General features: G+C 36.9%; 1 pseudogene; it reads right to left on the minus strand.

The window, feature by feature from the left end:
• Positions 1-7525: 7525 nt before the first annotated feature.
• LOC127653732 (TBC1 domain family member 24-like) lies at positions 7526-23512 on the minus strand (annotated as a pseudogene).
• Between the last annotated feature and the right edge of the window lie 1780 nt (positions 23513-25292).

The following is a 25292-nucleotide window of genomic DNA, read 5'->3' on the forward strand; positions in this document are numbered from 1 at the left end:
CACCTGTGGCTCTGTCACCTGCAGCTCCGCTTCCTGAGTCTCCAGTGGCCCCACCACCTGAAATTCCTATATACCACTCTGCCTGGCCCCACCCCCTTCCTGGAGCCACCTCCCTGTCCACCGGACCCTGCTTTTTCCTGGGAATTTGTGACATAGTTTGCTTTATTTACTATGAATCGATTGAGGTCAAAAAATTATATCGCATGAAGCAGTAACAGAGGTGGGTAGTAACACGGGTAGTAACACGCTACATTTACTACTTTACATTTCCTTGTGTAACTTTTTGTGGAAAAAAACGACATTTAGAATAAGTTTAAAAGTGGGTACTTCTTACTCAACCATATGCAAGTAAATTTCTAATTATTTTTTTTTACTTATTTACAATGGGTGGCTTTACTGTCGTTACATCACTGGGTTTAATTTTAATTAATGTGTAATTTATTGAGAGATTACTGAATGGAACTGACACTCAAGTCATCAGTGCTGCAGCATTAAAACTCTTCAAAGTGAATCACTCTCTTTGCTCCGCACAGCGAAAAAAATAATAGTTTCGTCATGCAATGCCTTAATATAACAACAAGACAAGCTGATATTTCAAGATTAAAATCACAGCTCCAATTTAAGGCAGCTGAGGTAATTTTGGCTCTAATTCTAATGCTGGCTTTTCTGTGTAATGAGATGTTCATTTTCAGGGTGATTCTGTAGGCCTAACTGGGCTCTTATATGACATAAAATTTAAGTGTACATTTTTAAATCAGTGCAGCAATATATCTGTACGCTTTGTCCCGTATGTCATAAGCAGTATTTATGCATTTATTCCGAGCCCTCGCTGGGGTACTGGAAACTATCGCAGCTAGTTTTGGCGGATTAATGATATAAATCCATGTAAACATCCAAGTTAAGTGTAAATCACTGCCATTCGCGTGATCGACAACCGGAGCGCGAACAGACAGCATTTCTGCACGTGTACAACAAGGTGCGCGGGGCTCGCGCGTGTGAGATGTGCGGGCGTGAGGCAATCGTATGGCGAAGAGAGTGGCTGTGTCTGCAATCGTTCACTCATTCACTATTTCCTATATAATGAATGGCAGTTAGTGCAATATATATCAGCAGTAAATTAACAAAATTAGTGAATTCGAACGTGTCGGAGCTCTGGGGATGGTGCCGGAACGTCACATATAAAATGTAAAAATACTTGGGCCTTACTTGTTATTCTTATTAAATAATACATTAACACAATAAATCTGCATTCTGCTTGTCATTTTTATATATATATACTGTGTGTTAATATAAAGAGTAAACACATTTGATTAAATAAAGAGTACATTGTATAATGTATCCGTATGTTTTGTCTTTCTATATAATCAATTAATGATTTGTCAAAAAGTTATTTACTACATTCAGCATTAAATAAAATATTGCAGGAGTGAAGGAAGCAGTAAACTCTCAGCTTTTACGTCTTCCCGTGGTGGATTGTGGGAAATTAACCATTGTTGAGTGAAATTAGAGTGCATTGTGGCTAAGAATGAGACAAACAAAATTAGGGAACGAGTGGCTCACTCAGAATTCAGACACTCCTACAAAATAGAGGACACTCGAAATAGTGCACTATAGGGGACGGTTTCAGACACAGCGAGTGTTCTGCGACCGGAGATGGTGCCCATGTTTACTCTATGTTTAGAGAGTGGTGGTGCTGCTGTACAGAACTGATGATCTAAATACTTATGACACTGAAAACTGTAACTACACCGAAATAAGAATCCACACAGGACTTTAAAAGCTATGAAATAGCGAAAGAAGGCATTAATAAAGCATGATCTTGCTTTGGTTTATATTTCAGCATTATATATAATGTCCTTGTGGGACATTTTCAGGTTTTCACTGTAAAAATGACTAGAAATGTTTCCAAACCTCTCTTATTGACAAATTCATCCAGATCTGACAAGAGCCCTTAAAGGGATAGTTCACCCAAAAATTACAATTCTCATTATTTACTCACCCTCTTGTCACCCCAGATGACTTTCTTTCATCTGCTGAACTCAAATGAAGATTTTTAGAATAATTTCTCATCTCTGTCCAATGCAAGTGAATGGGTGACAACATTCTAAAGCTAAACAAACAAAAATAAGTCAGCATAAAAGTAATCCAAAACACTCCATTGGTTAAATCAGTATCTTCCGAAGTGATGAAATAGGTGTGGATGAGAAACAGAGAAACAGATTGCTTTCATATTCTTCTTCTGTTTTTGGTGATTCACATTCATCTCTGCATATCGCCCCCCACTTTCTAGCAAAAAATGACTAATATTGATCTGTTTCTGCCGACAAGCAGAAATCTGCTTGTCTGCGGGTTGGGCTTTGCCCAGAACCTTTGCACGGTTTTACAAACTTGACATGCATTCGGTGGATTCACAGATATTTTCTGTGCAGCAGCATTAATTAATTGCATTTGATTCATTACTTTATCTCAGGATGCGTAAAAATCTTGGTCTTACAGATATTTGGAGACTTTTGAACACATCTGGTAGGGACTATAAATTATTTTCATCCATCCATAAGATTTATTCTAGAATAGATTTTTTTATATGTCTAAATCCCTCATTTCATATGTTTTTGATTGCTCAATTGGAAACATTGTATTCTCAGATCAAGCCCTGGTGTGTTTAGAGGTGTTTCCACATATGGAGAAAAAGAAAATCATATAGTTGGTGCTTTAATGTATCCCTTTTGCAAAATCTTGATTTTCATCAAATGTTAAAGGCTGAAATCAATGGAGGCCAACATGTTGCCAGTCTTGGCAGCAATTATCTTGTCGCAAATATTGCATCGCACACTGTTGGCATCGAGCCTGGTGAAATGTAGCCACACTTTTCCAAATCTTTTACATCTATGGGGGTTGGGACGCACACACACTACATCCTCACGTGTGAGACACTTCTTTGGGTGTAACCGGTGTAAACTAGTGTTTTTCCTTGATGCCAAAACACAGCCAATCACCAGCACTTTTAGATTTGGGCACATCTAGCATGCTACTTGCTTATCACTGTCGTTGATAAGATTAACCCCTTAGGTATCGAAATTTGGTACTGAATGTCAAGACATTTTTGTTTAGAGGCAATTCTGTTGGCAAGGCTCCGTGGCCAGATGGCTTTGCCGCTGAGTTTTTTAAATCTTATGCTACAGAGCTGGCTCCGCTTTTGCTAGAAGTTTATACAGAATCATTAAAGAATGGAAAGCTACTGCCAACCATGACGCAATCCCAGATCAGTCTAAGGTCAAAGATCCAAATGAGTGTAAAAGTTACCGTCCAATTTCCCTGATCCAGCTAGACATTAAAATATTTTCAACAAATTTAGCTAATCGATTAAGTAATGTCATGACATCTCTTATACATATAGATCAGGTGGTGTTTATTTGGGGCCGCAGCTCTTCTGATAACACTAGGGGTTTCGTCAATATCATGTGGTCAGTGGTGAATGATCAGACTTCAGTCGTGGCCATCTCACTTGATATGTTAGAATGGGATTATCTTTTGGAAATGGGTTTGGGAATAAATTTATTGAATGGTCTAAATTACTTTATATACACCCGGTAGCAGCGGGACAAACAAATTGATTAATTTCAGATTATTTCACTCAGGATAAGGGCACCCGGCAGGGTTGCCCTCTTTCCCAATTATTGTTCTGTCTTGCCCTGGAACCATTAGCAGCTGCGATAAGAAAGGAGGATGATTTTCCCGGGTCGTGGTGGGAGGTGTGGTGCATAAACTTATGCTTATGCAGATGATATTCTATTATCTAGACCCTTCTAGATCTATGCCTTGCCTCCACAGAATTATTCATTCCTTTTCTTGGGATACAGAGTTAATTGGTTCAACAATTTGGGATTCCCAGATCTCAGTTTTTAGGTATTTACAGCTGCGCAACTTGCTTTGTACTATTTTTGGGAATATCATACACCCCCCTAATGCGGCAGATGCTTTTGTTAAAGGTCATGATGTATCAGTGTATTACTCCATGCTAATTCAGAGTCTGGGTGACAGAGCTTCAACTTCTCTCAAGAGATAATGGAATAAAGATTTAAACTTGGTATTGGAAGAGGGAGAGTGGGCTTGGATTCTAAAAACATCAAAACATCGAGACTTAAGGGTGCACCTTATGTAATTCAAGATTTGACATTGATTCTATTGGATATATATATATATATATATATATATATATATATATATATATATATATATATATATATATATTGTTTTGTGTGTGTGTGTCTTTAATCATGTACTGGGATGTTGTTGGGGGCCAGGGTGGGATCGGGAGGGGGTTAATTGTGGAGGTTAATTGTTGATTCTGTCTATATTCAATATGTGAATCAATACAAATTGTTAATCTGAAAAACTGATCAATATTTATTTAAGATATAACTTTCACATTCACATATACATTAATAGACACTACATGATAACATGGTCTTAAAAACAATGCAAAGTTAATTTTGTGCATTAAATATTTTTTAAAAACTTCACATATTTTTTTAAATCACACACACATGGCCCTTCAAACAATACACAAATATACAAACTGCATAAGCTTTTTTAACAACATAAGTTCAACATGGTCATCATAAAACAATTCTAAAAGCCACAAAGACATTGACGATATTTCAATACTTCACAAACAGGCCAACATGGCCAAACAACAAGGTCCCAATTGAGACAATAAAATGGAGAATACTTCAGGTCCAGATACAAATACATCAGAGGAACAAGTAGTGGCTAGAAATATTGAAAAGAAAAAAGAGGTCATATATTACAATATTAACAAAATAAATAAATAAATAAATAAATAAAAATATAAAAAAAGAGGGACGATAGATACAGATAGAGACAGATAGAGGAATGATAGATACAGTTAGGGACAGATAGAGGGATGAAAGACACAGTTTATTTTGCTTGTTTTCTTTTTTTATTGTCTTTTCAATATTATTTCTTGAGTAATGATAGTTTGTTGAACAATGTGTGTGTGTGTGTGTGTGTGTGGGACAGTGTGCACATGCAGTGTTGGTATTACAGGGATATATTTGTTTTTTTTGTTTTCAGTAGTGTGTTGTGTAGTGCTGTAGCTGGTGGCTGATGAATATGTTTTAATAAAAGGAGAGAGAGAGAGAGAGAGAGAGAGAGAGAGAGAGAGATATTGGTGTGTGTGTGTGTGTGTGTGTCTGCTTTTTCCTCTGGTAATCCATCAGTTTCTAGATTAGAGTGGAGATGTGCAAGTTCACTGCAGCCTGTTACTTCTGTACATGTCTCCCCGTGGTTATAGATGTCACTTTTCCTTGAATTCTTTGTCCCTCTCTTAGGGTTAATGCTTACAAAGTGCATGAACAGTGTAAGGAAACATACACAACATTTAATGCGGGTTTGTTTTAGCTTTTGAGGCATATAATCAAGCTTTTGGATTGGAAGTTTTCCAACCACCATATAATATACCTTTGAATGAACTCCAATGTACACACCGCCTCCTCCTGGTACTCAAGGTTGAATATGTATTATGCTGCAAAAAGTGTGGCTAGGCCAGACAGGAAGGTGGGCCCTCACACACAAACTCGCCTTCAATACTCAGCATCCAGTGCCCGCTAGTCCAGGTGTCTCCTGAAACAATCAATACCACACATGACACTAGTTATTTTTAACCGTGCCATTTTTTTTATCTTTGATCTTTTGACATTTAAACTATATTTTAGAATTTATGAGTGAGTGAACTGATTCTTTTAAACCAAGGTTAACAAGAAGCACTGGGAACAAACATTGAGGAAGTTACACAGAGTATACCTAAAAACAAACATCTGTATACTCAACTATAATCAACAAGAAACCTTACAAAAATACTAACTTCATGAAACTTAAATGGAGGAACGCAATATTATAAACATCCTTAATTCAAAACCTTCCAACAAGACCAGAAACCAGACTGAAAAATAGGTTAAATCAACTCCTCTCTTTCAAAAATGGAACATTAGTTTAATATTGGGATTCACAGTACACTGTTAAAGTAGACTGCATTGCATTGTACAAGGCTTTCTTCTGGTCAGTCGAGAGTGTGTACACTATCTTCAGTGTATACTTACCAAGCACAATGAGTAGTGGGCTCCCAGGTATGGTGTGTGTTGCTTGAAGATCTGCTGTTGTGTCATGCGTCTGTCAAATCAAGGGGAAAAAAACATGTCACATACTTACAAGGTTGTCTTTGACGACTGTACAGTTTTAAGTCAACAGCCCAATAAACTTGAGACAAACTAAAATCAAATAATTTGTTTATTGGTCAACATTGCACACGATCAGTTAATTTGTTCAAGTGTCATCGCACTGATAAGGTTACTTCCTTGTGCACCCTGTGCAAAAATACACACATTTAAGGTACAATTTAGGCCAACTGCATAATCACAAATAAACACAAAAAAGTCCCTGTAAACAGCATATTTAAGTTCAAGTAGAACTATATTTGGTTGTGCAGTGGTAATAATAATTTAACTGTACAAGGCTTTACATCAAACAGAGATGTTAAAAGTGTTGACAAATTACCTGATAAAGTCAGCAGAATTAATTACGAATCCACATCTGTCTGGTTCCGTTAACCGCTAGGAGTAGCACCATTAATGTTACCGATATGAACTGCAAAAGTAGATAGCCTCTTTCTAAGCCTTAGAAATCATGTTTGTTTTATAATCAGACTAATATACCCTATTGTTCACGTCTGAATCACTAAAATATAGGCACCGATGCAGAGGTCCGGAAACAGATTAAAACCCTATAATTTTAATACACATCAGTTAGCTTATGCACAAAAATAAACTACAAACATGCATGGCACCACCTATGATAGTGTTGATTAATACCAAAAGCTTTAGCATAATTTTTCTGAAATCTTATCATTATAAAATGGGGCCCAAAGCTCCTTAATGTTACAGACGAGGTTAACTAAGACTACTGTAGGTAGGTTAGCATTAGCAACAGCCAAGCTAACCTTGCTAGCACAACCAGCAGAGGAGAAGAGGCAATATATTGCTAAAGTTACCTTCATATACGTTAGTTGTCAAGAGTAATATACTGAAATAACACAAGTCATTTACCATGGTTATGAATTACTCTTCTTGTCACTGCCAATAATACCAACTGGTAATGATCCCACAATGCATCTGTAAATTTGAAATTTACATCAGTATGCTGTACATGTGAACCAATGGTCCAATAAACTGTGCACCCAGAGTGCATTGCTGTTCACAGCAGTTTATTATTGAAAAAACAGACAGTTTACTGTAAATTTTACAGCAATTCATTACAGTGTAGGCTACTAATATTGACTTCACAGACTTGTCATTTCTTTCTAATTTTGGAAATGTTTACTTAAAATGTTGCTTTATCGTTGTGCTTCTTGGATTATCAGTCAAACAAATATTGTTTCTTTTATTCTGATTAATCCGTTATTCGTTTTGAAGTCATTATTTGTGCCTTTCCAAATAAGCTATTTTACTCAAGGGGCACATCCCTGATCAGAATGTTTCGAATGGCCAGTAGTCAGATGAGCCTGCAGGTACAAGGTATGGCCACCATCACCACCTTTGTGACCTTGATCTTAGAGATCAGACAAAATAAATGTCTTGAATATTCAACTTTAAAGTAGTGTACACATCTGATATAAATGAAAGAGCAGGCATGTAAGCATTAGCTTACTGTTGCAGATGAAATTTACAAATATAAAGCCTGAGACGTAGCCGCACTGTTTATAACAACAGGTAAGAAAAGATCTTGAAATGTAGATACACATTGTACAAATTCTTCCTTCACACAATAATTGTGGTAATGTATGATTATTGTAGTATTATTTAATAAATCATAGACCCAACTTTTGGTAAGAAAAGTGTTGATAGACAAAGTCTAAAGTAGCTCACTATATATATATATATATATATATATATATATATATATATATATATATATATATATATAAAATTGTATTAACTTTACATCATTACCACTGAAAACTAAAGAACTTAAATCCCTTTTTCAAACATTTTCTGTGAGCCCAATCAGAGGACGCTCCACAAATCTATGAGGTCATGAATCCAAGCATATGCAAAGCAAAATTAGGCAGATTATTGGGTTGTCAGAATTGCTGTACATTTTTGGATAGCTACTGTAGCCTACATACAGTAGGCCACTAATCTATACTTACCTTGTCATCTGCAGTTTTCAAGAATAAAAGAGTTGGATCATGACCCTCAACTTTGGAATAAAACCTTGTGGAAAATAAAAAATATATATATTTTGATATGTTTGAATATGAAACAATATATTAACATAATATATTATATCATGTTTGCTGGTTAAAGGTGCTCTCAGTAAGTTTTGTTTGTCATCTTGGACTTACAATGACACCAAGTGGCGTGGATGCAGCATCATTCAAAATCAATAGACTTTATATTCACAATAGCACTATCTTTCATTTTTAAAGTGAATGAAAATTAGGCTGCGAGGGTCAGATTGTTTCTTCAATGTCATGAACTATATACAGCTCAATAAAGCTCCAAGATCACATCTAATTTTCCACAAATCATGTTGTCTTGAGATTTTTGACTACTGAAATTTCTTGTAAATATATTTTATCAATGTTTTGTCAGCGGAATGATCCAATAACACTTCAAGTAACTGTACAACCCATTGAAGAGACATGTCAAAAATCAATGATGCCACTGCTGGGAATAAGGTCTGTATTGTTTACAAATCACAGTCAGCCATGATAAATTCATCTAATAGTGAAAGAGTCCAATAACAGGGTTAAAGGAAAAGTCCACCAAAATGTTTTAATTCTTTCATCATTAACTCACACTCATGCCATCCCAGAATGACTTTCTTTCTTCAGCAGAAGACAAACATAGATTTTTGGAAGAATATTTCAGCTCTGTAGTTCCATACAATGCTAGTAAATGGGTGCCAAAATTTTCAAGCTCCAAAAGGCACATATAGCCATCATAAAACAAATCTATAAGACTCCAGTGGATCAATTAATCCCTTTTGAAGCGAAACACTTGGTGTGTGTGTGTATGTGTAAGAAATAGATACATTTTTAAAACTTTTTTACCAAAAATGTTAGCTTTTGGCCAGCTGTCGTAAGCATGGTCATGGTCACGCAACCTCTCTCTTCTCTCTCTACACCCCCTGTGTGTCTTCACCACCCAAATATTTTTTTATGTATTGTGCAAGTGGATTGGATATATGTATGAGGAGAGACATGTCATGAACATTCGTACTAAATAGCTGTACAGGACTGATGAGAGCAAATAGCTCAGTAATCCAGGCCCAGACCACCCTCATCTCGGTTTCAGCCACTATAGCAGAGCTGAAGCCCTGAAAATCCATAGCTTGAAATGAGCTTAGGAGAAAAAGTTGTTTGTTACAGTTTTATTTCCAATACCAAAAATATAGTTCCAAATGTAAAATAAATATATTAGTGTTGAAAACATTTTTAAAGATACAGTTCACCCCAATATGCATGAAATCTGCAATATTTTACTCACTTTCATGTTGTTCTAAACCAATTTGACGTTCTACTGTTAAACAACATATGGGAATGTCAGGAAGAATGTTAATCATACAATAAAAGTGAAAGGTGACTGAGGCTAACATTATGCATAACAAATCCCTTTCCACAGAAGAAAATCATAGGGGTTTGGAACACCAAGACTTGTAAACGATGACAGAAATTTCATTATTTGGTGAACTATCCTGTTAATTACAAAGAACATTTAAAACGTACTTTACAAGTTCCTTAACTCTTACTGTTGATATCATTATGAATTAGTGCATCCTTGTTGGCATTAAAAAGATAAGTCTGCAAGTTGGCAGATGAATGCTTAAAGCACTCTGGAGTAGCATGTCAGTTGTACTGTCGTGGAACTTTCTGTGCAAAACTCTTCATGTCTTGTCTGAAGGCATCGCCATGGGCCACTCGGGAGGACAGAAACCTTGTATAGGCTGCAAAGAGCAAGTGCTACACAGTACAAAACCTTATAGCATATGCAAAATATAAATCAGCAAAAATCCACATGATCCAGTCAGAGTAGAACTCAAAAAGTGGTGGTGTGTGGCATGCCATGAATGTCAGCTGGTGAATCCATCGGCCACCCCAAAAGCACCATTGCATACCACTTCCTCTACATGGACATCGCTTTGTATTAGTCCTAGTGGATTAAACAACACGATATCCGGAAGCAGTGCCTGTGCGCAACATCTCAGCATGTAGTGTTGCGGAGGCACTCTTCAAAATAATCTCATGGGTGGGGATTCAGAAAGAAATTCTCAAATCCCGATCAGGGCACAACTTTTATGTCACGGACACTACTCAAGCTTTATGAATTATTGGGCATTAAGTCAATTTGCACCAGCGTTTACCATCCACAAACAGATGGCCTGGTGGAGCTATTTAATAAAACCCTTAGGAACATGATTCGTAAATTTGTGTGTGAGGATGCTAGAAATTGGGATAAATGTCTCAATCTCCTGTTATTTGCAGTACGACATGTCCCGCAAGCCTCCACTGGGTTTTCCCTGTTCGAGCTGCTATATGGGTGGCGCCCGCGTGCTTGAAGTCATCTGCAAAGCTTGGGAGGAGGGACCTACAGATAGCAAGATTAAAATTCAGTATGTTGTTATCTTAGAGCAAAACTCCACACCTTGGGGCAACTAACACAGTAGAATTTGCCCCAAGCTCAAGAACGACAGAGCCAACAGTATAACAGGGGAGCTCGGCTGCGGGAATTTGCACCGGGAGATAAGGTACTCGTATTACTCCCCAAATCAAGTGCCAAATTACTCGCCAAGAGGCAAGGACCCTTTGAGTTCTCATGACGAGTGGGAGATCTCAATAATGAGGTTAAGCGAACCGATAGAGGGGGCGCACGTCAAATGCATCACCTCAACCTCCTGAAATTATGGAGGGAGGTGGTCCCTGTGACGTTGGCTACGGCAGAGGGCGGAGCTTGGGCCGGAGGTGAATACAAAACCTAATCATAACACTCCAGTCACTTGCGGAGACCACATCTCACCGTATAAGCTTGCAGGGGTGTCAAGATGCAACAAGAATTTGCAGACGTGTTCTCCCCTCTACCGGGTCATACGAACCTCATCCAGCACCACATCGAGACCGAACCGGGAGTGGTGGTACGTAGCCATCCCTATAGCTTGCCCGAACACAAAAAGAAAATAGTTTGGGAAGAATTGGATGTGATTCTTGATATGGGGGTAATAGAGGAATCCCACAGCGATTGGTCCAGCCAAGTTGTTCTAGTTCATAAGAGCGGGTCTGATCTGTACGGTTGTGTGTGGATAATAGAAATGTCAACCTGGTGTCTAAATTTGATGCGTACCCAATCCCCCTGCATTGACAAGTTGCTCGATCGGTTAGGTATTGCTACATTTTATTCGACATTGGATTTGACAAAGGGTTATTGGCAGATCGCCCTGATAACAATTTCCTTCCAAAAAAATGCTTTCTCATGCCATTTGGATTGCATCAATTTGTTATGCTTCCATTCGGTTTGTTTGGGGCCCCGGCTACATTTCAGCGTCTAATGGCTGAATCCTCAGACCGCATTCATCTTATGCCGCTGCCTATTTAGATGATATCATCATTTACAGTAATGATTGGCAGCGCACATGCAGCATCTGTGTGCGGTCCTGAGATTGTTGCGGCAGGCGATACTCACAGCAAACCCCAAGAAGTGCGTGATTGGGTGGGTGGAGGTATGGTATCTGGGGTTCCACTTGGATAATGGGCAAAATAAATTGACAAAACTGCGGCGATTGCAACCTACCCAAGTCCCAAAAAGAGGTTGGGAGGCAGGCCGGCCTGAGTCGGGCGCTGGGGATATGTGGCAGCATGGGCATTGTCGAGCGCCCGTTCGGAGAGAGAGAAAGTGTTATGGGTGAGCTAAATTATGTCTAATACCTGTCTCTTATTCCAGTGAGCATGGGGAGAGTGGCATATAAATGGCCACGCCACTGCAAGACGGGAGAGAACGACACAAGTGACCAGTGACTGGCGTGTCTTATTGAGTGTTTTATTTTATTGTGAAGCTGAAGACTCAGAGAAGTTTATGTTGACAAAGTACTTGTTGTGAAGCTGAAGACTCAGAAAAGTTTATGTTGACAAAGTTTTGTGTTACACTGATCTGATTGAACTGAGAAAAGCACCGAGAAGAGTGCACGCAGTGTTAAAGGCAGAGAAATAAAGAGCCTTACTTGACTGCATCACTGCTCTCAGTCTCCTCACTTCCATCTCATAAGGTCTTACAGGAGGCACGTGAAGTAAGAAAAGTCTGGTCAATGTAATGCTTTTTAGGATACGTGTAGATCACAAGGAAACAAATACTGTGGAAGCACTGGGCTTCATCTTTTCTCTGGAAAATGGTGACTTTTCCAGGATTTTTTTCAGGACTTTTTCAAGGAATTCAGACCTGTTTTATTGAGGCAGTATCTGAGAATTTTGGGAATGGGTAAGTGCTCATTTGAAATTCCCCAAACAGTTACCCTACAAGGCCTTGATAGGTGTCCACATCACTTGTGGTGGGTGTGCTTTTGATGTTGTGGATGATATGCTGGTAGACCTTGGCTCTTGAGTGTATGAGGCATAGACCAGAATCATGTGCGGCTTATTGATTTGAGGTTAGAATGGTGACTTGAGAGGATTTTCTGGTAACGTACAGCTGCCTCAGGGCCAATATTTTCCATCTACTGTACATACTGACCATTTTTCATCCCTGAACAGGAGCTTATCTGCTAGTTATCCACTTCAGAAATAGTCATCATGGGTACACCCTTTAAACTTCCTCTACTTTTTAAAGTGATGAAGTGTCCTTCAGAATCTCCTCAGACAGTAAAGTTAACGCTATCTTTGACATTTTAAAATTTTGATTTTACTGCATGGTTGGCACTTTATCATTATGAATTTCACTTTTTGTAAAAAAAAAAAAACATTATTGTATAGCTAATGTTATACAGTAATTCTGGATGTAATTAATTGCATACAGAGGTGTTGTATGCTACAGATTTTATACATGCTTCTTTGGTATTCTGTATATATATAGCAGAATTACTATTAGGTCAAAAAGCCTTAATTTACCACGATTCTTGCTGGGCTTTTTGCTTGAATTTGCTTTTGGTCTTTTGATTGATGGCTTTGCAGTGGTTCTAAACCCACCAGTGTTTAATTTCCATCCTCATTGTGAATGAGTGATCTTGCTCTTGGTCTCATAGTATTGTACCTTATAAAATGTCCAACTCCTAAATCATTTATGTCAACAACGTAGAAGGATTTCTAATGAGGTCTAATGTGGCTCTTGTCTTTTTCAGTCTCCCACTGAGTATTTTATCTCGTCAGAACTGTAAAGATAATGAGGATGGAGTCTGCCACAGTTTGTAAGGTCTATGAACTGTGCATTGATCCCATCATCCACATTCCTAACGTACACATTTGTGGAGCCAAAAAGAGAACATGCTGCACTTGAAGTAACTTGGATCATTGCTCCACCTGTTCACATCACAGAGCATTTGAAAGTTAAGTTCACAGTAGGTTTGTTGTTATCTGTGTGATTGCATGAGACACCTGAGTTTTGTTTAGGTGATGCTACCGCTGATGTTAAGTGACCTGCCAAGGTACCTGTATTAGGCTACTACTGTGTACACAGTGGAACATTTTAGAAGGTCTCTGTTATCGTCTGTCTTTAGCAATTGCTTGTAAAGACAAGAACACTTATGTCATTACAGAAATGACAGTAATGATGTCTAATAAAACATTTAGATAATACAACATAGTAAAAAAATATATTTTTGGGGGAATATATTTTGTATCATCTTTTAAAGTTTTTTTCTAACAAGTTTTGTTTGTTTAGGTTTACAAAAGGATACAAATGGAAATGCAAGCTTAACTTTTACTATAACTTTGTTAGGTTATTGTGATCTTACTAAATGAATGGACATGTTGTCAAAGTGTTTTTCCAATAATAAATTTTTGTGCTCTAGTAGCCAAACGCATAACAACATGTCCATGTCCATCATGTTCTAGATTAAATGTATATTGATGTAAGACAGGAACATTTGGCAGAAATATGGCAACATATTTTGCATATATAAAAACAGCTACATATGTGTTTGTTCCACAACTCTTCAAATGTGACAGAATGTTCATAACAGACACATTTTAATGAGTGTATATTCCAGGAAATTCTAAAAGTCAATGTTTTCATTACACTGTTATTTATTCAAACACGCATATTTTGGGGGCCTGGGTAGCTCAGCGAGAATTTATGCTTACTACCACCCTGGAGTCGCGAGTTCGAATCCAGGGTGTGTTGAGTGATTCCATGTCTCCTAAGCAACCAAATTGTCCTGGTTGCTAGGGAGGGTAGAGTCACATGGGATAACCTCCTTGTGGTTACGATTAGCGGTTCTCACTCTCAATGGGGCGCGAGGTAAGATGTGCGTGGATTGTGGAGGGTAGCATGAGCCTCCACTTGCTGGGAGTCTCCGTGGTGTCATACACAATGAGCCACGTGATAAGATGTGCAGATTGACATCTCAGAAGCAGAATAGGGCTAATAGTGTTCAGTGAGATGCTAAATATGTTCTTTTTGCAAGAGTGTTATATGTTAACACAGTTAGGTAAATCTTATAAAGATTGTGCTGGTTCATAACAAAAGTGTGATAGCACAGTCAGTGAAAGTCAATGCTAATCTAAGACAAGTAGGGCATTGCTGTATAAATCAATAAATGTCTACAATTATATAAGAAGACATAAAATTGAACATTACAGATACAATGCCTTGGAAATATTTTCAGACAGTGTATCTTTTACAGTGTTTGTTCGAAAGCTTAGTGAACTGCTTTCTATGGCAGCATAGAATTGAAATGGAGCCTCAAGTGAAATGGAGTAGCATGAGCCTCCATATGGGGAGTCTCCGCGGTGTCATGCACAATGAGCCATGTGATAAAATGCATGGATTGACTGCCTCAGAAGCGGAGGCAACTGAGAATTGTCCTCCGTAACTGGATTGAGGTGAGTAACCATGCCACCACAAGAACCTACTAAGTAGTGGGAATAGGGCATTCCAAATTGGGAGAAAAGGGGATAAACCCCCCCCCGTCACTTTAACACTGCATCAGTATCTAAGAAGCTCCTTCCAAGAGTGACATTCTCTGAAACCCTTTAGAATCATGCCAATCTGGATTGCCCCTAATGCTCGCATCATTGTGAGCTTATAAACCAGAACACAGTGCCATTTAATCGGAATAGTTTTTATCAGGGTAGCGATTACATCTCTCTTGCTCTGTAAACCTGACTCATCACTTCATCATTTGGATATGAACCGTTTACAGCGGGTGGATATTTGTCCTTTATTGTGGCAAATTCCCCCAAACAGCCATCGAAGCACAGTCGAGTCAAAGATTTCTCGGAGGCACAAAGTTCTGGTTCCAAAAATAGACTTTTATTACAGAGTAACAAAGCCAAGGTGGCATTTTTTTATACAGTTTCTGTTCCCCCTTATCTCTTTGAGTGATGGCCTCTTCATACAATGAAATCGTATTATGCCTCCCTAGTTTCATCCTAGTTTCAACTGTGCTAACTGGTCACCCTTGACCCCAACTTGCTTCAATGATGGCGAAAGCATGACTATTTCATTTTATATGTATAAAACCTACTGTAATCACTTCATATGGTTACATATTTTATATTGACTAACTATCCTTACTTCCTGCATTATTTTGATTAGTATATTAAATTATTTCCCTCATTACAGTTGTTGGTTACACATATTCTTAAAAATGGAGTGTTGTATGTCTGCCCACATAAATGTTTCATTTCTAGCACTAAAGGGGCCCACATACACAACTGGTCAAAAGTTTTGAAACACTTGACTGAAATGTTTCTTATGAAATAAATTTCTCATAAAATAAATTTTTGATTTATTTTGATTTGGACCAAATAATAAAGAAAAGCTGCCAATAATTGCCCAACATAGATGGGAACTCCTTCAATACTTTTTAAAATGCATCCCAGGGTGATTCCTCAAGAAGTTGGTTGAGAAAATGTCACGAGTACATGTCTGCAAATTCTAGGCAAAGGGTGACTTCACAGTTTTGATTTATCTTGGATTTTTAGTCACAGCATAATTCCCATAGTCCCATTGATGTTATTCCATAGTTTTGATGACTTTACTATTATTCAAAAATGTGAAGAAAAAAGATTATAATAAAGAATAAGTGTTTCAAAACTTTTGAACGGTTGTGTATATCATCTGCCTTTTTTGGACACCAGGCAGTTCCTGTATCTGACCTTAAGTCATCCTTTTAATATCCACATGCACATCTCCCTTAAAGTCTATAAAGTTTAACAAATAAAGGCTGTCCATACACATGTTTGTGCTCTTATTAAAACATTAAATTATCCTCTTAGTATCCCCACAAACATCTCCCTTTGGGTCATTCAAAGTTTGACACAAAGAGGCTGTAGTTCTCCCTCCGCTTGCATTTTTCCATTAATTTGCACCTTGATTATTAAACTGAGAAAATGATAATTAAATCTAATAAAATTTTTAGACCATTGCATATTGCATACATGTTAAAGGGTTAGTTCACCCAAAAATGAAAATTATCCCATAATTTACTCACCCTCAAGCCATCCTAGGTGTATATGACTTTCTTCTTTCAGCCAAACCCAATCGGAGTTATATTAAAAAATATCCTAGCTCTTCCAAGCTTTATAATCGGAAAGAATGGTACCCTCGATTTTGAAGCCCAAAAAAGTGCATCCATCCATCCATCAAAAAAGTGGCTCCAGGGGGTTAATAAAGGCTTTCTGAAGCGAAGTGATGCATTTTTGTAAGCAAACTATCCATATTTATAACTTTATAAACTATAATCACTGGCTTCCTCTATCCTCTGCTCTTTCGCGTTCATAATAGTGACAGTTACTGACCGGAGTTTACACTATGCCTACATCATACGCCGGAACTCGACTGTCTCGTGAACGCGCGGACGACCATTACCGGAAGCCAGTGATAATGCATTTATGCCTGCTCTGATCAGTATTACACAATCTGTGTAAATGCATCTAAATGCCAGTTTAAATGCAGCTTCTGTACCACCTTGGCAGTGTAAATCTAAATACATTGGTATTGAACATGTCAAATCACTCAGAAGAGTGGGGGATGTTAATACAATTTTATTAAAAAAAAGGCCAATTATATTTATACACTTAACACTTTGTATCCTAAGGATCTTAACTTGGATTTTGATATCATCTGTTCTTGTGACTTATTGACATATTGGGAAAACGTTGATCTTTTGTATCTGTGTTTGTATTTGTTTGACTTTGCCCTGTGTCTGTTAGCTGCCATTTAAAAACGTTTTACTTAAATTATGACATTGTTACATTTCTGGGATTCACTAATGTTTGAGAATTGTTTGTCATTGTAAGATAATGATGTCTGTTTTGCTGACGCTTGAACTTGTCTCTAATTACATTTTCACATTAAGTGAGATTGCATTATCATGAGATAATTGACCCTGATTATTAACAGGTGGACATTATGATGTGTTTGTTTGTAACAAAGGTACTTAATTGATGTGTTGCCTTTTGATGTGTGCCTGATGAAGATCATTCTGATCGAAATGTTGCTATTGTTTTTAAATTAATAAAAGGGAATAGTTAAACAGTGTGCGGATCCACTTTAGTTTTATTTCAATATTTTTTGCCATGATCCAGCACCTGTTGTAAAAGTATTGGATGTGCGTGCATTTTCCCCTGTAGATTGAACTTTGACATTATTTGAGGGAAAATAATATTATTCAATAAAATATTTTATAAATATAACTACATGCACATTGTAATGGAACAATGCTCTTGTTCATTTTAAAGAGCAAGAGTTCGAAATATTTTTATATAGGTTTAATAATGCCAGCTAGGTAGCTGTCTGATAACATCAGTTACTGTAACTTTACTTACCTAAAGTACCTACTTGGACTCAGCAATCTAGCTTGTTGAAAAAAAAATTTCCCCTTAATGTAAAAATAAAATAAAAATAATACATAAAAAATACAATAGCCAGAGTGAAACAATCTTAAGTGGATATATATCAACAGTATTTGTTGTCAATTTTTAGATTTTTTTGTGATGAATGCCCAGAAAAAATGTCCCCACAAGGTCAAAAATTTCGGGTTTTACTATCCTTATGGGGACATTTGGTACCCACAAAGTGATAAATACCCACAAAGTGTATGCTCACACACAGACACACACACACACACACACACACACACACACACACACACACACACACACACACACACGCTCACACACACACACACACACACACACACACACACACACACACACACACACACACACACATGTTGTGTTTCCATGTTTTATGGGGACGTTCCATAGACATAATGGTTTTTATACTGTACAAACTTTATATTCTATCCCCTAAACCTAACCCTACCCCTAAACCTAACCCTCACAGAAAACTTTCTGCACTTTTACATTTTCAAAAAACATCATTTAGTATGATTTATAAGCTGTTTTCCTCATGGGGACCGACAAAATGTCCCCACAAGGTCAAAAATTTCGGGTTTTACTATCCTTATGGGGACATTTGGTCCCCACAAAGTGATAAATACACGCTCACACACACACACACACACACACACACACACACACACACACACACACACACACACACACACACACACACACACACACACACAAAAGATGTTTCATCATCTCATCTTTGTTACAAAAAGTAAAATGTATCTTATTTTTGTCAATATACTTAGAAAACACTATTACAGGGATAGCATTTGTGTAATATTTTAAAAGACATATATCTAAATGCATTTATGAGGAAGAGGCCAAACCAAATTCCGACTGACCTCATAAATATAGTATCTATCCATTGAAATGTGTATGCTGTAATAGTTTTTCTAATCAAACAATTATAAACAAAGTGGTTACTAAACGCAAAGCCATTGGATCACACAGAGTTTGCTATACTTTTAAAAGATTCTTAATACCAATAGAAATGGCATTATTATAAAATTATACTTTTGGGCAAATTTTGAAAGGGAACATAATGAACATAACTGAACATAACAAAACTGAACAGTTGTTGGTGTTGTCCTCTGGGGGCTATGCACCGTATCTCTTCCAACCCCAGGAATGCCCTTGGTTTTTACAAGTCTAGGGTTCTGTTTATTCATTATTGAAAGGATTTAAATAAATAAAAATGTTTAAATGGTAGGCCTTCTAGTGCATTATTTCATACATTTTATACTCTTTATAGTGGACATTTATTGCTACATTAGACATGGATCACCCGGTATTATGGTGCATATACTTATTTCTGTATTTATATAATAATTTAAAATACATTTGTGTACATTTAATTTTTTTTAGATATTCATTTATGCACGAATATGTGTATTTATTTATTTATTACTTTTGCAGGTTTCATCCTCCATCCATCTTTGGTAACTTCCAGGCAGTAGTGTAGTCTAGGGCATAGGCAGGCTTACGCAGTATGCCCACCTATCTTTCAAAGAAAGATAGTAAATAATAATAACAAACAAGTAAGCAAGTTTTTTAATCCATCATATTTTCTGTTTCAATAAGGGGTTTGACATTTCTACACAGTGTTATACAGTGAAATACTGATGCGGCTGCAGCGCTGGATTCTCCATAAATATTGTGTGCGGTGTATTTACTTTGTTGCTGAAAGTGAAAATAATAATGCATTTAAATAAAAACTTTTGCTACTAAACTTTGGGAAAATACTGAACCCATGCTAGTTTTAATGATCTTCGCAGATGACAAGTTGTCCCATAATTGTATCAAATGTCATCTTTTACTGCTGCCAGAGGTGACTTTTTTTCCTTGTGATATCAAATCATCTTAATTTATATTTATTAATAGGAAAGCTATTTCCCTATACAAAGAAATTAACATTTTTGTACACAAATAATCAAATAGCCTAATAAGATAAGTAGGCTAATATAAGATAAGCTTTAAGAAGTACTATACGTTTTAAAGTGAACAATAATACACACAGTCATTACCTATACAATGCTTCACAGTGTATTTTTTATAAGGTTATGTTTGTCTTAGTTTATTAATTAAAGTAAGAATAAAGCCCGTTTTACTTGGGATCCTCAATAAAAACACAGTATGCCCACCTCTTCAGTCACTACTAATCCACTGCTTCCAGGGTAATATAATACAAATTGTGATGTTATAGTAAATAATTCAATAATATATATATATAAAAGTTACATTTACGCTGCTAAAAAAGCCGGAATTCGCATCAAAGACTGTAAATAGTGCGATCACTTTTTTTTCCCAAAAGTTAGTGTACTTGTTTGTTTACCAAGGAGACGAAAGAGTCTGTGAAGATCATTCTTGATATTTAGGGGAAACTGGTGCTTCAACAATCTACTAAAGATTATTTTTTTTTTTTTGCATTTATTTATTTACTGCAACAAGATATGTACAATTGTTCTGTTAAAGGTGCCCTCAGTAATTCTAATCCAATACAATTTTTGTCAAATTCTACAAATATCTCCTAACAGTCTGCTAGCTGTCCGTTCTGTGGGTGGGCTGAAAATAATCTAGTATTTGTACATGGCCCTGGCTCAGTAAGTGGGACAAAAACAAAGTTCAAAGATCCACACACCACTACTCCAGTCAATCAGCAACAGTGGATGGTTCTTGCATGTGCACAGAATGGGGGTGGGGGCAGAGCAAGAGGGAAATTAATTAAGACCAAGAGAAATCAGGCCAGATGAATATAAACTAAAATATAGCAGCAAGCGGCAATCATCGCGGTTCAAGCACATGTGAAGAAATAAACTAAACAATCAGAATTGACAGAAATGATCCAGTGGATGCCAAATAATACAAATTGACAGAACATATCCTGCCTAAACTAAATTTGTTGAAAATTGGGTACCAAAATTTTGAAGCTGTAAAATGCACAAAAGCAGCATCAAATTAATCCATACGACTCCAGTGGTTGAATCCATATATTTTGAAGCAAAATGATTCAGGAGTTATGGCTATTTTTAGAAGTATGTTTTTTTTTTTTTTTTTTTTTGTCTGAATCAATGAACAAAACCTGAAGTATCTACTATGTTCTGGTTCAGAGATAAATGTTTTGTTACTTGGTTGCTAGGGTAACCCAATCTGGTTGCTAGGCAGTTACCAAGGTGATACTCAATAGCCTCCTTGATTCCCTGAGTCAAATGAATGGAACCAGAAGTCTCTACAATGTTCTGATCCTAAGATCCCCATCTAAGCATTTTAAATGGAAGTCAATGGGGTTTGGTTACTAGGTTGCTCTAAATGGTTGCTAGGGCATGTCTAAGTAGTTTACATGATGATACATGAAGGGTGATTGCTCACCCAAATAAAACAAGCCAACTCTGATATCTCTTGGACATTCTGATCCAAAGATATCACACTCAGACATTTTAAATGGAAATCAATAGGGGTTGATGCTAGGGTGCTCTAAATGGTTGCTAGAGCATGGCTAACCAGTGACCAGATAGATTCTTATTAGCTGATTACTAACTTTACTCAAAAGATCTAATCCCCAAGTGTCTTCAACATTCTGTTCTGAAGATATCATTCTGAGCCAGTTTGAATGGAAGTCTATGGGGGAGGTTGCTAGGGTACTGTACATGGTTGCTAGGGTGTGGCTACGCCATTTCCAAGATGATACTTAAAGACTGATTGGTAGCCTGAGTGAAATGAGCCTGCCCCTTTGTCTCTAAAACATTCTGATTGGGAGATATAATCCCACAAATTTAATTGTCTTGTCATAGTAGGAAAAAAACTATTGTTTTCATGGGCGAGACCCTTGCCATAGTGTGCCAATTGGGCATTTGTGGGCCGGTTTTACCACCCAAGGGTACATCTTACCCCAATCACATGTAATGCTCCAAAATGGCTTGCTCTGCCATATGTAATGAGTCCTCCCACATTTCTCTACGAAACTCTGATCCAGAGATATAATATGATAGATATAAGCCTATGTGATGTTTATCACCCGTGGAACGAATCAAGGGGATCAAGGAAACCTAATTAGATAGCCTGAAAACATCTAAAACAACATTAAAGTGCCTTAATTTTGAGAAACATCAGGTACGGTATCACAAAGATTGTGCATTTTTTACATTTCTGACTGTTATAGCACCACCAAGAGGCAAAGGTATGGATTTTTTGAATATGTCCTCTGAATGACCCCATACAGTAAATGTCTCAAATTCTGTGGAAATATCTCATTCCATTCAAGAGTTATAACTGTTTAAGTAAAAGTGGCAATGCACACAGCTTATATCTTGGTGTAGCTTTGCAAAACTGAATCGAAGGTTAAACTTTTTTTGCTAATTATTAATAATGGGACTCCAGAGAATCTTGCTGCACTGAGTTGGTTCCGATCGGGTGAAGGGACTATATGTGTACCAAATTTTGAGGCAATATCAGATTCTGTTCAAGAGTTATAACCATTTTTGAAAAGTGGCCATGCCCATTACAAACATTCTGGCGTACAATTTGACGATAAATCAAAATGTCAAAATTCCTTTAACTTCATTTTGGGACTCCAGAGACTCTTTCTGCACTGGTTTGGTTCCGATCGGGCGATCTGAAAAAAGTAATCTTGTTAAATAATCTCAAGTAACGCTTTGTTTCACACTAATGGTCCTTACGGTAAAGTTGTTCAGAATGTGGAGATCCACAATATGGCATGAATAACGTGTTTCTTTGTGCAACACAGTGATAAACATGATTTACTCGAATGCGCCTTTCCGGTGGCCAATTTTTGTCAAATTTTGCACAGACCTCTTGGGCCAAGAGAAAAATAGGTGTACCAAGTTTCGTTCTGATCGGCCATATTAAACCCTATATAAAAGCTGCTGAAATCTGATTGGTCGATGGTGTCCATGTTTTTAAAGATATGCCACTGTCCTCATTGACCTTGATGGCACCTTGGACAAAGACAAGGCAAAATTTCAAGTTGATCGGACCAACGGTTCCATAGTTGGAGCCATTTGATGTTTTTTTTATATTATAGTGCCGCCAAGAGGCAAAGATGTGCAATATTTTTTGTGTGTCCTCAGAATGAACCCATATTTGTAGCAAATTTAGTTATAATATCTCAATCCATTCAATTTAAAATGTGTATATTATTATAGTGCCAACAAGAGGCAGAGGTGTCCCACTTCTTGTGTGTATCCTCAGAATGGCAATATATCTATGCATTCAAAGATATAACTGTTTTAGTAAAAGTGGACATACCCACTATAAGTTTTGGCATACTGTTTGACAATGAAAAGTAAAAAATTCCTTTGATAACTTTTTACTTTGAGACCCTGCTGAATCTCTCTGCAGTAGTTTGGTTCCGGTCATGCAAACGGCCTACACTAGTTTGAAAAAGTACTTTATTAAAATAATCTCAAGTATTTTATGAATGTTTTCTTTCACACCAATGGTACTTGAGGCAAAATTGTTCAGAATAAGGAGATCTACGGTATGGTATGAATAAAGTGTTTCTTTGTGGAAAAAAGCGTAATATATAACAATATACAAAAAACGCTATAGCTCCTATTTCAAATTTTGCACAGACCTCTTGGGCCAAGAGACAAAAAGGCATTTTAAATTATTATAGTGCCACAAGAGGCAACATTTTGTGTGTGTCCTCATAATGAGCCCATACAGCACATACGTATTTCAAATTCGGTGATTATATCTCTATCCGTTCAAAAGTTATAACCGTTAAATAGTAAAATGGACACACCACTATGAAAGTTTTAGCGTACTCTTTGACGATAACTTGCGCATAAATTACGCAAGGAATCAGAGGAATTCCTAGCCCTTATGGCTCAAGAGTTATGGCATATATATATTTATAATTATTTTGTTTATTCGCAGACTAGAGTCCAACTAGAGTCCGACGGATGTGTGTGTCTGTCTGGCCTGAATAGTGGCCAAGTTTGGAATCTCTACGACTTACGGTCAGACACTTTTAGGCTAGAAAAAATAAATATGGAATAATAATAATAAGAAAATTGGAACAAATACAATAGGTTTCCCTATTGTACACTAAAAAAGATTATGACAAATCGAGGGATAGGAGCCGCGTCAACATCTGCGAGGCTTTTCAGCGGTGGCGAGACCTCACAGAGATAAAAGGCTTGAAGACGTATGCAGAAGTTGCTCTTTTTCTTCTTGATAGGTGGATAACATAAATTTTGTTATGTTTCGCAGAACACATGTTGTTGTGATGTTAGATTTAGTAGCAGGAGAGTTGTGTGTCTGGTGTGCGTAAAACAATTTAGTCTTTTCTGCAAGTTATCCCAGCAGCAGTAACTTACTGAATTTGGGGAGCGGAGCTTCCAAAGGAGCACTGAAGGGAGGGTGTGTTTGTTTTGGCAGTTTAGTTCGCATATCCACAGTGTTTCTCAGGAATTGCTGAGTGCACCTTTACATTTTTATTTGTATTTTTTTTTAATTTTTTTTTTTTATTTTTATATATATATATACAGAATTAAAATACATACATTTATGGCATAATTCAATAATCATCCATATGTCTTCCGTGTTGATACAGCATATGTAAAAACAAACAACACACAATAAAATAAATAAATACCAAATAATACAAAAACAAAAAAAGGAATGAGTGAGGATCTTAATCTAGTAACATAAACCAGTAATTCAACTTTGAAATGAAAGCCAAAATTAGTGTAAAAATTCACAATGAAAGAAAATATGTTCTACTGTTTCGATTTCTTTCTCACAAAATCCACAAGAATTGTTCTCCCAATTAAATCTCTCATGTAAAAAGCAATGCTGGATAAATATCATTCAAGATTTTAAATGTCACTTCTTTGGCCTTATGATAAATTGGATAAGATAAATACAGCTTCCTTATTTTTATTTTTTTGCCTCTTTTCATCAACGAAATCTCGAAGAACATATTTTCTTTTCAGCTGGCCAGGGTAATACTGTTTGGATAACACATTTCTAATAAACTTATTTGTAAACTGTTTGCTATTTAAATTAATACCTTCAATACAAAGTGGTCTCATTTCTGGTAGAGTGTTAGAGTACATTTCAAACTGTTGAATCATTGTTTTCAGGGGTGCTGGAATGGTCTTTATCACTTTATTGTATTCTCTAATTGGGG

This window comes from Xyrauchen texanus, chromosome 13 (assembly GCF_025860055.1).
Source record: "Xyrauchen texanus isolate HMW12.3.18 chromosome 13, RBS_HiC_50CHRs, whole genome shotgun sequence".
In the NCBI taxonomy this organism is placed as follows: domain Eukaryota; kingdom Metazoa; phylum Chordata; class Actinopteri; order Cypriniformes; family Catostomidae; genus Xyrauchen; species Xyrauchen texanus.